Genomic DNA, 17456 nt, shown 5'->3' with positions numbered 1-17456 from the left:
CAAACCTGCACCCCTTCCATTGGAAGCACTGAGTCTTAACCACTGGACCAGCAGGGAAGTCTGAATTCTGATTTTTTAAATGTTTTTTTAATTTATTTTGAAAATGTCAAACCCACAGCAAAATTGAAAGAAAGCGACACGATCACCTGTATATCCTTCATTTAAATTCACCAACTGTTATCTTAACACAAATGTTCCCCCTCCTATTCCCTCTCACATGTGCGTGCTTGCACACACACACACATTCTCTTTTGACAAATGATCCAAAAGTAGGTTGCAGATTTCATGACACTTCACCTATATATACCTCTCCAGTATGTATTTCCTAAGTGCAGGGACTTTCTCTTGTATAACCCATGTACCATTATTGTAACTGAGAAATCAACAGTAATTCAGTACTATCATCCCACATGCTGTTCATAACTCAGATTTCCTCTATTATCCCCCAGATATTTCTTTTAGCTCCTTCCAGATCAGATGCAGTCAAGGTTTCAGCGTTGCATATGGCTCTTGTGTTTTTTTAGTTTCCCCCACCTAGAACAGTCATATCAACAGTCTCTTTTCTTAATGATGGTGAATCTTTTGAAGTGTCCAGGCCAGTTGTCCTACAGAACATCCCATATTCTAGATTTGTTGCTTTCTTCATGATAAGATTATGAGGCCAAAATTTCCAGCAAGACCAATATATTGATCACATCAGGAGGCACATAAAGTCAGGCTGCAGCAAGTGGCCAAGTTGGACAGCTTGGTTAATGTGATGACCACTACATCTCTCCATTTTACATAAAGGCACATTTTCTCTTTGTATTGTAATCTGTGCAATGATCATGGAATGCTGTTTTTTAAAAATTGTGGTTGAAAAACTGTAAATATCATAAAATTTGACATTTTAACCACTTTTAAACATAGAATTAAGTGGTAGTAATTATATTCACAGTGTTGTACATCTGTATCACTACTGTCTATTTACAAAACTTGAAAAATACAGAACAGAAACTCTGTAACCAGTAGGTGAAAACTCCCTAATCCCTATTCATCCCTCCCCTCAGCCACTGGGAACTTCTGATCTCCTTTTTATTTCTGTGAATTTGCCTATTCTAGGTATTTCATGTAATTGGAGTTAATATATTTGTCCTTCTGCATCTGGCTTATTTCACTAAGCATAACATTTTCAAGGTTCATCCATTTTGCAGCATGTATCAGAACTTCATTCATTTTTATGGCTGAGAAATATTCCATTGTATGTATATACTACATTCCATTTATCCAGATATCCATTTCCATCTTTTGACTACTATCAATAATGCTACTATGAATGTTGGTGTACAAGTATCTGTTTGAGTCCTCGTTTTGAAATCTTTTGGGTCACATAGTAATTCTATATTTAGCTTTTGAGCAACCGCCAAACTACACAGTGGCTGCACCACTTAGCATTTCCACCAGCACTTTCTCATGGAATGCTATATTTATGTTAAAGTAAGCTTGAATTGTTTACTTTTTCTTTGAAATGTTATAAAAACAGCTATTGTTCTTTTTAAACTTTTGGCGTCCTTTGAATAATGACTTTCATTTTTATGCGCAGGCTTAGGCAATTTAATTGAGTAATCACAAGGAACAAGTCAATCCATGGAAATGTCATCAGTATAAACTTTTTCCTCTTCTTACTATCTGCGCATGGTGACTGCCTTAGGTTTTCCCTTACGTTTTTTTTTTTTTAATTTTATTTATTTATTTATTATTATTTTTGGGGGTTGCACCAAGTGCAATCACCTGTTTTTATACACATATCCCCATATTCCCTCCCTCCCTCCCTCGACTCCCCCCCACCCTTCCCCGACTCCCCCCACCCTCCCCATCCCAGTTCTCTAAGGCATCTTCCATCCTTGAGTTGAACTCCCTTTATTATACAGCAACTTCCCACTGGTATACACATACAATTTTACAAACAATTTTTTTTTCTCTGAATTGAGAATTTTATCTTAATAAATGCCACATACCTCCCACACATTTTTATAAATGTAATATATATTGGTGATTTGAATTTTAAAAGGCTTCAGCTTATTGAGATTTTATTTTATTTTTTTAATTTTATTTATTTATTTATTTTTGGGGGGGGTACACCAAGTTCAGTCAACTGTTTTTATACACATATCCCCATATTCCCTCCCTTCCTTGACTCCCCCCCCCCCCGATTCCCTTACCTTTTTATTGGCAGTTAGTCACATTATAAAGTATCTTATGACATTTCTCTTAATGTGCCTTCATATAAATATTTGAGTAACTCTTTGACTTTTTACGTCAAGCTAAGTGTACCTAAATTGGGTGCTAAGTTTGAGGACTTGATACTTTCTAGAGTTTTCTGATACCCCTATAGTTTCTACAAATGTTTCGTATATATAGCTAGTGATTTGAACTATTTAGAAAGGGGCTTGAAATAATTAGAAACCAAACTTTCTGCCTTTAACAATTGTAGGTGGTTTGAAAACCATTAACAATTTTTAAAGAGGAGGGTCATACTTTAATGTTTAATCTCATTTCAATCTTTAGCAAATATATATATATATTTTTTTAATTATTTTATTTTTGGCCATGCCCTGTAGCTTGTGGGATCTTAGTTCTCTGACCAGGGATTGAACCCACATCTTCCCCAGTGAAAGTGTGGACTCAGCCACTGGACCACCAGGGAATTCCCTTTAGCAAATATATTTAATAAAACCTGATTTCATGAACTAGTGTTTTTGTGCTATAGTCAAGTTGCTTCATTATTTGAGATATTATCTAAAATAATGGACTAAAAGATAATTATTTTTTCATTTTTGGAGAAAGTTGTAAAAGGTTAGAAAGTAATTTCTAATTGACAAATGATTAAGAAAGGTAAATATATGTTATACTATTTCAAAAGTAAGTGTGCTTCCTTCACAGTAAGCTTATTTGATTAAGCTAGGCAATAGGTTTTTCCGAGTCTTCAAACATCTAAAGGAGCTAAATTTTGCTGCTGCTGTTGTTATTGTTTTGTTTTGTTTTTATTGTTTTTATAAGCATCTACTTCTCTCCTGTTTTAGCTGGATGGTCAGGCATATTTTATCTCTACAATGGGTAGCTTATATCTCTTACTGCCTTAGCAATATTGAGCAGTTTCAGTAGTTTCTTGTGTGCGTGTGTGCGCGCACGCGCACACGTGCGCGTTGTTTATGTGTGTGTTTTAACAGCTTTATCAAGGTATAATGGACATACAATAAACTGGACATATTTAAAGTGTACAGTTTCATAAGTTTCAAACTATATGTGCACCCATGAAACATAAATATTGTTTCAGTAGTTTCAGTAGGGCAGATTCATTGTTTGTCTTATACTGGACTGTGGTGAGTAAGATGTTGTGAAACCTTGTGACTAGGCATATATTCAGACCCGGATGTCCTGGAGTAACTTTACTGACATTTATGTGACGTGTTTAGAAATTCTAACTCAAGGAAGTCTAGACTTTTAGAGCTGGAAATATTGATCTAGTCCAACCCTTTTGCTTTACAGGAAATCAAGGCTTTAGAGAAGAAATAACTTGTGCGGAATCATTTATTAACGTAGCAAATATTTACTGAGTACCTGCCACATCCCATACACTGCATTAAGTGATGGGGATACAGTGTGAGCAAAACAGAAACAATTCCTGCTCTCAGGGCTCAGATAGTGTATCAGTAGTGGGAGCTGTGAGGTAATTTGGCCCCCACCACCTTCACCTCCATGGCCAGGGTTGATCAGCATATCTAGCTGCCTACGTGGGTGGCCTTGCTTCTCTCAACACCTCTCTCAAACCTCAAGATCCAGCTAGGGAATGACTGTCCTAATAAGGCCTGTGAACAGTCATGCTTTTCTGCTGAAGCCTGTTATTGTGAGAGCCTAAACTAAACTTATTCATGGGGCAGGCCTTCTTCTACTTTTTTTTTTCTTTTTTAACCACAATGTGCTGATTTGTATGCCTTTTATTTACCATTCTTTATTATTTTCTTTCTTCGTGGTTTTGAAGACATAAAAATCATCTGATGGTTTAGTATGTTTATTCCAAAGCAAACTTAAAACAATTATATTTCAGTCAACTTTTAAGAATTGCCCTCTTTCAACTTACAGACATTCTTAAAAGGGCAAGTACCCACCTATAAAGACAAGAGAGATATGAAATGTGACCAGATAACATATCTGTAACTAATTCAGTTTTTTGTGTGTGAATTTAAACTCCTTTGATCATGGGGGCAACCATTCTCTGCATAAAGTGGAAGTCAAACTAAGCAGCACTTATGTACTCTAAATATTGAGGTATGTTTGACTTGAAGTAGATTGCTGACAGAAAGGAAAGAGCATGGGGAAAATAATAACCCACCTGTTTTGAAGAGCATAAAAGGTTAGCTTTGGTCCAAAAATGGACTGAGAAGCTTATTCTTGAATATCATTTTCTGTGTCATTAAACAGGGTATTATGTCATAATTCTTATGACACCAGGAAATTGGAATCTATATAAAATAAAAAAGAATCAAATGGACAGTATAGAATTGAAGAAATATAATACTGATATTAAGAAATAGACAAATTTGTAAATACACTAGGAGATTTTAAACATGCCTTTCTCAGTAATTGTTAGATTATGAAGACAAAAATATCAGTAAGGACACAGAGGATGTAAATAACATGAAACCAATCTGAGCTAATGAACATGTACAGAATACTGTCCTCATATCTAATTTTCCTGCAGAGTCTGTGTGCTAATCCAGAGTGTATATGACAAGTGATTTACCATTGGTCACTGTTTAAGGTAGATGTGTCTAGTTCTATTAGCGCTTGTGTTAGTTTTAAAAATTATATATCAAAAACAAAGTAGCAAGCATACTAAAACTTAAAGCAGTCTTATATCTTTGCTTGTTTCACATTTTAATAGGAGCAAGTCTAAACTTTTCACAGTCTGACTCAAGCCTACATTTCTAGTCTTCTACCTCTCACCTACCACTTAATGACTTGTTCTTCCTGCAAAATGTGAACCTTCACATATTGGCTATTCTCTGTCTGGAATGCTTTTTTGCAATTCAGCTGTAACCTTCTCTGAAACCTCCCCTGTAGTAACTGTCACTATCTTGCCTTCCTAGAACTTTTTATTTAACATCAGTATAATGCTTATTTACCTATGTTGTTAGTTTTTTGTGTCTCCTGCTAGAGTGTGAATTCTTTGATAAGGACAGTATGGTGCTATGCATTTTGTAATTATCTTTATACAAAACGCATTGTCATGGAAAGAATTCTATAGGAAGTGAGACTAGGGAGGTTTTTACGGTTATTTGTAGTAAGGTCTTTTTTTGGAGATAAGGGCTTTATCTAGAGGGATGCTGTGGGCATGAAAAGGGAGTAATGAGATATATAAGAAATTGTGCAAGAAGAGTTGCAGAATTGACCATCAGTTAGATAGCAGAACAGTGTGTCAAGGCACATTAAGGACTTAAAGTTATAACTTTGAGATGTTGAGCCTAGATAATGGAAATGGGAAAAAACTAATTGGAAGATATGTGTGTGTGTGTGTGTGTGTGTTTTCTCTTTAGATAGGAGAGGAGTGAAAACAGGAGGTGGTACTGGATGTGCTAGTTATAAGTACTTGATGTACAGTTGGGAGATAGGCTCTGGAGCTTGGGAAAGAGGTCAAGATTATAAAGAGATTTAGGCATATTGAGACATGTGGAAAGCATATGGCAGTGTACCTGATTTTGAAAATTGAATTGATATTGTTTCCTGGCATCATTTAATTGCTTGGAGCCAGAAATTCAACTAGAAGGAAAAAAATTATATATATATAATATATATATATGAACAGATGGGTGCTTTTTCATCTCCAAAGTGAATGTACTTCTGGCATTTTTTACTGGGATATTTTCTTTAAGGAATGCCAACAGTTTAGATATTCTCAGCCTGTTCATATTTTAAGAATACTACTGATAATCAGTGTGCATTAGTAAAGGGGTTTTGGTCTTATCTGATCTTGTACCTTAAGGAACTAGTTGAATGTCTTTCTTCCTTTCTCTCTCTCTCTTTTAATCTGAGTGCCTCCTCATTTAAAAGGAAAGTAAAAACATAAAATGATACTCAAATAGAATATCTTCTACTGCTTGAGTCATAAGTTTGCTTTAGTAAACTGAAGTATAGCCTCATATAAAAACCTGACCTTTAGGAGCAGTGTGCTTGTATATTTTGTAATGTAGTAGTTGACTTTCATGAAAGTTGAGAACCAAACACCATACACTACTTTAGGATTTGGCCCCTAAATCTTCAGATCCAATGTCTAAAAATTAAATGTGCTTTTTTAAAACACAGGTGGTAGAAAATGGGAAAGTACTTTAAAAAAAAAAAAGGAAAATGCAGTTCAAAGAGCTGTGTGAGAGATAGTGTTGACCAAGTTAGACAAAACTGAAAACAGATGCAGGACTGTGTAATTTAGTTTAACTTTGTAGAATCATATCATTAGCAAATATATATTCAGTGGGAGTGGTGAAGGAAATAGGTTTTCGTAAGAAATAAGCTGTTCAGAATACAAAGACCAAGTTCAGCTAAGATTTGGTCAACGCAAACTTGAATTTAAAGACCAGCAACATGGGAAATTTTTTTCAAGGGTGATCTCTGTTTTTTCCACTTATTTAATGCAGATCTTCCACTTAAAATTTTTTATGACCATCATGCTCATTAGCTTTTAAAAATATCTCAAGGTGTGCAAAATTACCATTTAATAACTCATTATTTATAAATAAGTTGTTCACAAAAGTCAAAGTTGTGAAAACTCACTATCCGTTGAAGTAGTTTTATCAAAGAAATAACAGTAAGCTCCAAATTTAAATATAGACTAGAAATTGCCTATCTATAATCCTACATTCTAAAATGCTTTTCCTAATGAAAAAAATATATTGCTTTTTTTTTCTGTATAAGATTTATGGGGTTCTTGTGTCATATACTTTGATACTTTATATTAGTTGGCCTACTGAGGCAAGTTAAAAAAAAAACAATCTTGTTATGTTTAAGTCTTAACATTGTAGAATTGGTTGTATTTTTTTCCATTGGATTTGAGTCATTAGTGCCCCATCTTTGAATGAATGGTTAAATTTATTTAAATACCCTCCACCTCCGTAAAGCTAGATCTCTCTAGTGAAAACAGTAATAGGGATTGGTTCCTTGAGAAAGATGAACTGAGTATCTTGAAGATTAGTTGTGAGACAAATGGATTGAAGGAATTGAATGGGTATGAATAGATCCTTTGATCAGAAGATGTAGCCACACATAACAATTAGTACTGATCACAGTTTGTTGTAGTGCTGGACAGATTCCTAATGGTTACACTTTCAGTCTTATTCTTTAATATTGGTAAAGGAATGAAAACATTGTAGCTTTCACAATACCTTGCATTCACTGTTTTCTGAGATAGAAAACTAGATTGGTAGGAAGGCTTAAAAACAAAATGTGTATCTTTTGTCTTTCTTTGCTGATTCCCTTTCGGAGTAGAGGAAATAGTCTATATCGATGTATGAGGAGGAGGAAGAGACCAGTTAGCATGGATAACTTTAAGGAAGTAAATATCCAGATCTTCCATACCTACTCTTTCCTAATATTGGTCTGCCTGAGAAAGATACTGGCTGCTGAGGTTGAATCTCATATCCTCTTCTCCCACTTGACTGAAGATAGGCATACTTTTCTATCCATCTGCTGTGTTATGTTGACTCAGAGTTTTACAAAGTGCACCAAAACAAAAGGGTGATTACTTTAATGGTATCATAAAAGCATCACTCAAACGTCTCATTAAAAGATATATTTTCAGTAATTATTACCTGTTAGGTTTATTATTTATCGAAATTGATAAAAAATCTATTCCTTTGTTGATAAAATGTATACCAGTAGTTATTGTAATCAATCTATAAAGATTTTTTTTAATGTGGACCATTTTTGAAGTCTTTATTGAATTTATTACAATATTGATTCTGTTGTATGTTTTGGTTTTTTGGTTGCGGGGCATGTGGGATCTTAGCTCCCCAACCAGGGATCGAACCTGCACCCCCTGTATTGGGAGGTAAAGTCTTAAACACTGGACTGTCAGGGGAGTCCCGATAATTCAATCTAGAAGACAGAAATTTAATAGGGCATTAATGTCATTGGAAATTAAGAGAAATTTAAATATGCATACATACAAACTATTACAGATTGAAATATTATAGGATGGTCAATGAATGGCTTTCAAGCATAAAAATATATCCCATTTGAATGATAATCTGTGGAGCAAGTAGAATGGAAATAAAAGTTCAAGGAGAAAAAAGGAAGCTGTAAAATTCCTCCTATTGAAGAAGAGTGTGTTCATGCAAGTTTAAAAGAGGATTCTAGGAATCAAATCTCTGTAGTATTTTTATTTGATTCCACCTAAAATAATATTGTAAAGTTTTATCGAAAAAATAAAAATTTACATTATGTAAGAAATTATATTGTTTGCAACTATTTAAATTTAAAATCAAAACTTTTGGATGCCAACTTTAAAATGTGTGAAGTATTGCATAATTTTTCAAAATTATTTTCCTATGAATAAAAAAGTTTGAAGGTCATTGATTTAGGTAGCCCAGTGAGAGACTAGTGGATGTTAGAGGCTTGGTTATTTATGATTGTTAATGAGTAGGATAAACAGCTAATCCTTTATACTATTCGTAAAGTACTTTATTGCTTTGAGGTATGCCTATGGTGAATGTTTCATTCCCAAAATTAAAATTTTGTTTTACTGGATAATGTTCTGAAATCAGACATTTTATCCTTTAGTCTGTTGAGCCACATATCAGCTTTAAAAAAAATAAACAAATGTATTAACCGAATCTGGCAGTAGCTGCAGCTGTCAGTAATATCAGGCCTATCTGCAGATCAGTGTTCTCTGTGACAATGAACTCTAGCTCTAGCTTTGTATAAGTGGGTTTTCTGTTAAGGAGAAAAAATCAAGACAGCGAATCTGAACTAGCTACTTAGCCAAGGTTACTTATTATACAGTCTTTGACATTTAGTATTGGAAAAATAATGTGAAGTTTAACACAGATGGCAAATAATGTCTATTTGTGGCATCTCACAAAAAAATTCTTAAATTATTCATAACTCAGTTAATATCCCCATTTGTTTCCAGATTTTTAGATGATTTTTTTAAAGTAATTTTTAAATTAAAACTTGAAGTTGGCGAACAAAACCTTTTTGATATCCTAAAGTTGGGATAGCTTTATCATTTTTGTCTTGCAATCTAAAAGTTGGTTTGCAACTCTTCTGACATTGATTGACTCCTGTGAGTTTCAGAGAGATAGATTAAGGTATATATCACGGCTTACTAATTGCCTTCTGGGAATGGCTCATTCTTGTAGACTCAGAGGAAATGTGCTTTATTTTTGTGAGATTTCATTGAGAGAAGGATATTTTGTAGATAGTTTTCTGTTATTGATTTCTCTGTAATTTCATCATGTCAAAGAACATACTTTATATAATTTCAGTTCTTTTAAATTTGTTAACTTTGTTTTATGACTCAGGCTTTGGTCTGTTTTGGTATATGTTCTACATGTATTATACTTGAAAAGAATGTGTTTTCTGCTGTGGTTGGGTAGGTCATTTAGATCTAGTTAAGTGATGCTGTTTTTCAATTCTTGTCTATTCTTTGCTGATTTTCTGTCTACTTCTTCTGTTGATTACTGAGAGAGGAATTTTGAAGTCTGCAACTGTAATTGTGAATTTGTTCATCTTTTAGTACTATTAGTTTTTGTTTCCTGTGTTTTAAAGTTCTGTTGTTGGGTGCCACATTTAGGATTGTTATATTGTCTGGGTAAATTGCCTCTTTTAACATTATGCACTATCCCTCTTTATACCTGGTACTTTTCCTTGCTCCGAAGTCTACTTTATTTGATATTCATTTGCCATTCCATCTTTCTTTTGATTTGTGTTTGCATGGCATATTTTTTTCCATTCTTTTAACTTACCTATACCACTATATTTAAATTGAGCATATAGTTGGGATTTGTTTTTTAATTCAAGTTGACAGTTTCTTTTAGTTGGTCTATTTGCACCATTTACATTGAATGTTGATATATTTGGATTAAGGTTTACCTTTTTATTATTTTTCTGTTTGCCTCTCTGTTTTTTATATCATTGCTTCCTCTTTCCTGCCTTCTGTTGTATTGTTTGGATGTTTATTATATCATTTTCACTCTAGTATTTTTTTACTGTATCTGTGTGTGGTAGTTGCTCTGGGAATTACAATTTACATACTTAACTTTTTACAGTCCTACCTAGAGGTAATATTTTACCACCTCAAGAAGAACGTACAAATCTTACCACCACACCCTTCACTTTCTCGCATTTTAGGTTGCAGTTGTATTATATATATTTCATACACACACACACACACACACGAAAACCTCCACCAGACAGTATTATAATTTTTTCTTTCAACTGATATACATATTTTTGAAAACTTAAGAGGAGAAAAATAGTTTATTATGTTTACTCAGATATTTACCATTTCTGTTTTTTCATTCCTGAAGCTCCAAGTTTTTCTCTGTTATCATTTCTCTTCTACTTGAAGAACTTTCTTTAGCATTTCTTTTAAAACAGGTCTGCTTGTGGTGGATTCTTTTAGCTTTCCTTCACTGAGAATATCTATTTCTGCCTTCATTCCTGAAGGATGTTTTCTCTGGATATAAAATTCTGGGTTGACTATTCTTGTTTGTTTGTTTGTTTAAATTATTTTGTGCCATTGCCTTTTGGCCTTCATGGCTTCTGATGAGAAATTCACAGTCACTTAAATTATTTACCTATATAAATGTATCATTTTTCTCTGACTACTTTCAAGATTTTTTCCTTTGTTTTTGGATTTCAGTAGTTTGACTATGAAGTATCTAAGCATGAATTTCTTTGAGTTTATCCTGTTAGAGATTTGCTGAGCTTTTTGAAATATAAGTTTATGTCTTTTGCCAAATTAGGGAAGTTTTCAGCCATTATTTCTTCAACATTTTTTTTTCCAGCATGGCACTCTTTTTCCTCCGAAAGACTCCAGTAGCAAGAATATTAGACCTTTTGGTACTGTCCCTAAAACTCTGTTCTTTAATTTTTTTTCTCCATTATTCAGATTAGGTAATTTCTATTTATCTATCTTTAAGTTAACTCTGTTTCCCTTTGTCATTTCCATTCTTCTGTTAAACTCATCCGGTAAATTTAAAATTTGGGGTTATATTTTTTACTTCTGAAGTTTCTGTTTTGTTCTTTTTTACATCTTCTCTTTGTTTCTTTTATCTCAAGAATGTTTAATCTTGCTTAAAGCATGGCTATAATAATTGCTTTAAGGTTAGTCTGATAATTCCAACATATGGGTCATATTGGGGTTGGTGTATATTGATTATTTTTTCCTTGCAAGTTGTTGACATTTGACTAGTTCTTTAAAAGTCAAATAATTTTGGATTATGTTCTGGACATTTTGAGTCGTATGTTATAGGATCTGAGCCTTGTTTAAACCCTATAAAAAATGGTAACTTTTTGTTTATTTGTTCCTGCAGTGAATGATCCACTTATTCAGTTGTAAGCTTTGGTTCGCTGTCTATAGGCTGTGGTTCCAATGTCAGTTCAGTTTTCAAAGCCTTTGCACTGCCTATTCAGATCCGCCCTGTGTGAGCACCACCCAAGGAGCCGTCTGAGGCCTGTGCAGTGGTCTGTTCTGTAGACCAGTTCTCAATGCTTTTGGTGTGCTATTTAGGGTCAGACCCTCACATGTGCAGTTCAGAGTTGAGCCCAGGAGTTCATAGAAAACTTTATAGGATGCCTTATTTGAGCTCCTTCCTGTCTACAGTCTATAGTCTGGCTGCCAAGGTCTCTCAAAATAGACCATGAACAAAGACATCTGAGGGTGCTAACTGTTGTTACTTGTCAGGGAAATACAGATTGAAACCACAGTGAGATACCACTGCACACCCACCAGGTTGCTAAAAATTAAAAAAAAAGGCTGACCAGTTGCTTGAGCAGCTTGTTAGCTAAGGATGCACAGCAACTGGAACATTCATACCTTGGTGGGGGGAATGTGAAACGGTACAACCACTTTGGAAAGCAGTTTGACAGTTTCTTATGAGGTTACATTTACACTTACCACGTGATCCAGCCATACCTCTCCTAGGTATTTACCCAAAAGACATGAAAAAAACCCATCCACACCAAGACTGAGGCACAGTTTTATTCATAATCACCAGAAGCTGAAACCAAGTCAAATACCCACCATGTCGTGAACGGGTAAGCAAATTGTACTACATCCTTGCAATGGAATACATAATATAAAAAGAATTTTTATATACAACAATATGAATGAATATCAGAAGCATTATACTAAGTGCAAGAAGCCTGATACAAAAGCCTATACATTGTATGACTTCATTTATATGACATTCTGGAGAAGGCAAAAATATAGGGAAGGAAATTAGGTTAGTGGTTGCCCAGGGCCTGGGAGCAGAGGGGAAGGGTACTTTCTGGGGGTGATGCAAATGTTCTGTATCTTGATTGTGGGAGTGGTTATATGACTGTACACATTGCACTGTACACTTAAAAGGGATTACAGTGTATAAATTATAGCACAATAAACCTGACCTTTTAAAAAAAGGTATAAAGCACTATGTTGATTAGAGAGATTGTCAAAATTGTTTTGTATCAGTTACTTCCTACTTGGGTAAAGGGGAATTGAGAAACTCTGTAGGCTTCAAAGAAGAATAAAATTTAAAGTATCCTACAAAAAGATGTATCTTGTATATGCTGTTTTATAACCTTTTTTATTGCTACATGGTAAATATCATGGCCCTGAGTGTGTGTCTGTAACATTTTAAATGATTGCATAGTAGCCCATTTTATATCATAATTTACTAAACTGATGCACCATTTTTGGACCTTCAGGTCGTTCTGCGTCTTATTCTTCATCAAGTTAAACACTATAGTCCTCATCATTATAGCTGTTATCTTAGAATAAATTCCTGAAAAATGAATTTCTGTGTTAAGGTCATGCCTATTTCAAAGATTTTGTGTACATATTGCTAAATTGTTACCCAGCAATATTCTATATGCCTTTATTTTTGTCTGTTTTTTCTTTTCAGTTTCCTTTTTCTTCAGTTTTTTACTTTTTTAAGGCAGTTTTTTGATCAACAGATATTTTATAATCTTTAGGTAATTAAATCTGTCATTCTTTTCCTTTTATGGCTTCATACTACTTTGCTGTCATACTTATAAAGGCTTTCCTCATCCTGAGAGTATAAAAATACTAGTTGGCCTCTGGTTTTGTTTATGGCTACATTGTTACATCATATTCCATATGGACTTAAGACTTTATTTGGTATGATCTGAGGTAAGTCTCACCTATATTTTTGTCTCACGGTTAACCAATTATCCATGTAATAGTTGCTAATTCTTTCCCCATTCATTTTAAATGCCTTTAGTTATATCCCAAATGCTTTTGTTTCTGTTACTGTGCTTTCTATTTTGTCCTGCTGGCCTATTTATTTTGACATCTTAATTACAGTGCTTTAGTAAGTATGGTTTTATAATACATTGTAATATCTGGCAATGCAAGTGTCTATTATTTTAATTTTTTAATGTTTTCTTGGATATTCTCACCCATTTGTTTTTCCAAATTCCAGATCATTTTGTTCAGTTCCAATAAAAATCTGTTTTTCTGCATGATATTTATAAATTAATTTCAGGGAAATTTGATATCTTTTTAAGCCTCCTATCTGGAAGCATGAAATTTACATCCCTCAGTAAAATTTTGTCATGTTGATTTATATTATGCATTTTATTACATTTAATCCTATACATGTTGTGGGTTTTGTTTCTGGCATCTTTTTTCTGTTACATTTTCTGATTATTGCTGAAATGTAGGAAAGGCATTGATTTTTGTATTGTTTTTACATAGTCATCCTTTTATTTCCAGTGTCATTTTATATAACTTTCTGTTGAATAGTGTCTTATTGAAGGAAAATTTGGGGAATGTATATCAAGATTTAATTAATATTCTATTATATAGCTCTACTAGATCCCACATGGTGAAGTTAATATTAATTCTTTGAAGTTGCATTACAGTTAGGTATGCTATTCAGTGTAATATTTCCCCAAATCTATAGAACCTCCAAAAAGAGGTTTGTCACCATGATCATACCTTTAGTTTTAGATTGTTTATAGAGTTATATGTTACAAAATCACTGTTTATATAGTGTGTGATCTGTAGGACCAGAGGCCACTGAATGTAGTTTCTTCTCTGGGAATTCGACCTTATTTTTAAAAGACTTCGGTCCTTTTTCCCCACCCCTTACCCTGGGCATATATTTGTGTGTGTTATAGACTGGAGCTGGCTAGTTACAGTCTTATGAAAGTTACATCTAAAAAGATGGCTAGATAACACTAAAATATGACTGTAAACTTTGTCTTCTTGTTGCTCTTAGCTAGTATTTCTTAAATTGCTGCTGAAGTAAGACAATTAAGGGGTAGACAAAAGAATGCTAGGACTCAAGCCTGGTAATTATAGTATTATAAGTAGTCTGCTTCACTGCCTTCTGGCATAATTAAATGTGAGTTGACTGTGTTTGCAATGTAATACAGCTATTAAGGTTTTTTTTTCCCTTGGGAAGATTTTTTTTTCTATTAAGCTTTACATATGCAGAAAAATAGTTTTGCTCACATTTGTATCACTCTGAAATTATTTTTTATGTGTTCTGTGTTTCCTTTCCTCACCTAGACTCTAAACTGAGAATGGAAATATGTCTCCTATTTATAAATCCCTATAATCTTAGTTTAATGACTTACACACAATGACCATTGTACTGTGACCAATACAGCAGTAAATACTGGAGATTAATAAATATGATATATATTGAGTAGCATATGTATGTTCACATGGTGTACATGCAAGTCAGAGTTACCAAAGATGATCAGAGGTCAACAATGACTGAAGGGGACTAATGTCAGTTGATGACTAAATATGACTGGTAGGGATGTGAAAATCAGCAGTCTTACCATTTTTCTGCCAGACCCGAAGTGAGTGCCAAGATGCTAGAAGATAAGAGAAAAACCAAAAGATGGATAGCTTGCCTTCTAAGAAAAAAAAAGTTAAGATGAAGTTACTGGGCTTGTGGTAGTGGTAAACCTGCACATATATTTTAGGAAGACAGAGTCTGTTTGACATGTCCACATGGATAGTCAATGAGAATCTCAAATTTAATGCATTCAAAATAGAAATCTTGGGGACTTCCCTAGTGGCACAGTGGTTGAGAGTCCGCCTGACAAGGCAGGGGACACGGGTTTAATCCCTTCTCTAGGAGGATCCCACATGCCACAGAGCAACTAAGCTCCCCCCCCCAAAAAAAAGACCCAGAAATCCTAATTTCTCACTGCCCCAGCCTACTCACTTTCGTTCCTTCAACAAATACTTATTGAAGGAATATCGTGTGCCTGGTACTGTTCTAGTGCTTGGAATATCCATCAATGAGCATAACAAATATCTCTGCCCTTATGTTGCTTATAATCTAGCAAGGAGAAACAGGTAGTAAATAAGAAACATAATAGGCAAATTGTTAAGTGCTGTAGAAAAAAAGAAAAAAGTAGAAAAGGGCGAGAGGAATTGTGAGTGCTGTTGAGATGGGCTTGGGGACAGTGATGGGGAAAAAGCAGGTAGCAACTTTTAAGTGGGGACATTGGGGTGAGCCCTGTTGTCGAGTTGAAATTGGAGCAAAGAGCTGAAGGTGAGGGAGTTAGTCAAGTAGGAATGTCTGGGGGAAAAGTGTGCCAGCAAAGGGAACAGCTAGAGCAAAGACCCAATGTCAGGAGGTACCTAGTGTATCGGTGAACAGCAGGGAGGCCAGTGTGGCTGGTGCAGAGCCAGTGATGGGGAGAATATAAAAGGATGTTAGAGAGGGAAGGGGAGTGGTTGTGGGCAAATCATGCAGGGCCTTATGCTTTGGCTTTTAGTCTGAGTGAAATAGAGAGTCATTGTATAGGGGATTAACATCTGCCTTACATTTTAGCAGAATTACTCTGGCATCTCTGTTGAGAAAAGAACAGGGAGGGCTAGGGCAGGAACAGGGAGACCGATTAAGATTGCAGAAATCCAGGTGGAGAAAGGATTGTGGCTTGTATCAGGGCAGCAGCAGTAGAGGTGAGGAGAAATCTTTGGATTCTGGATATATGTTGAAGTTAGAACTAGCATGATTTCCTGATGCTTTAGATGTGGGATGTGACTCCAGGCCTTTTGGCCTGAGCAGCTAGATTCTTCTAGTGCCAGTGACCATTATGGGAGAGACTGTAGGTAGAGCAGGTTTAGGGAAGATGAGGATAAGTTATGTTTGTGATATCCAAGTAGAGATATTGAATAGGCAATTGGATGGACAAGTCTGGATTCTGGGGAGGAGGTATAGGCTGGACATAGAAATTTGAGAGTTGTCAGCCTGTAGATAATGTTCAAACCCCATGGGGCTGCTTGAGACACCAAGGGAATAAGTGAAGTAAGAGAGGAGGACCAAGGACAGAGCCTTAGGCATCTGTCTCCTTTGTTCTCCTTCATCCCCTCAGTTAATGATGCTGACAACACTGTCTCCCTAGTTTCTCAAGCCAAAAATCTAGAAGTCATCCTTGATTTCTTTTCTAATAAATTTATTTATTTATGTATTGGCTGCATTGGGTCTCTGTTGTTGCACACAAGCTTTCTCTAGTTGTGGCGGGTAGGGGCTACTCTTTGTTGTGGTGTGCAGGCTTCTCATTGTGGTGGCTTCTCTTGTTGCGGAGCACAGGCTCTAGGCACACAGGCTTCAGTAGTTGTGGCATGTGGGCTCAGTAGTTGTGGCTTGTGGGCCCTAGAGTGCAGGCTCAGTAGTTGTGGTGCATGGACTTAATTGCTCTGCAGCAGGTGGGATCTTTCTGGACCAGGGATCAAACCCATGTACCCTGCATTGGCAGGCAGATTCTTAACCACTGCGCTACCAGGGAAGTCCATCCTTGATTCCTTTCAAACAAGTCCTTTCTACATCGAAATCTCTCTGCTTTATCTCCATCACCAGCAACTTATTCAAAGCCATTATTCTCTTCTAATTCATCTCTTTGCTTTCCTTTTTGTTTCCCTACAGTCATTTTTCACCCAGCGGTCAGAATGACCTTTTAAAAAGGCAGTTCAGATTACATCACACCTCTGCTCAAAACCCTACAATGTTCTGTGCAGCAAGGGAAGCAATCAACAGTGAAAAGGCAGCCTCCTGAAAATATTTGCAAACCATATATCAGATAAGGGGTTAATATTCAGAATATGTAAAGAACTCCTACAACTCAACAAAAAATAAGTAATCTGATTAATAAAGGGGCAAAGGACATTTCTTCAAAAAATATATATAAGTGGCCAACACACATGAAAAGATGTTTAGTATTAATTA

At 35.2% G+C, this 17456-nt stretch overlaps 1 protein-coding gene across 1 annotated transcript in view; it reads left to right on the top strand.

The window, feature by feature from the left end:
- Window positions 1–17456, top strand: part of CPD (carboxypeptidase D) — a 66620-nt gene that overhangs the window by 6761 nt on the left and 42403 nt on the right. The window lies entirely within an intron of this gene.

This window comes from Hippopotamus amphibius, chromosome 17 (genome assembly GCF_030028045.1).
Source record: "Hippopotamus amphibius kiboko isolate mHipAmp2 chromosome 17, mHipAmp2.hap2, whole genome shotgun sequence".
NCBI lineage: Eukaryota > Metazoa > Chordata > Mammalia > Artiodactyla > Hippopotamidae > Hippopotamus > Hippopotamus amphibius.
The sequence above is the reverse complement of the archived record's forward strand: the minus strand, read 5'-3'. Positions and strand labels throughout refer to the sequence as shown.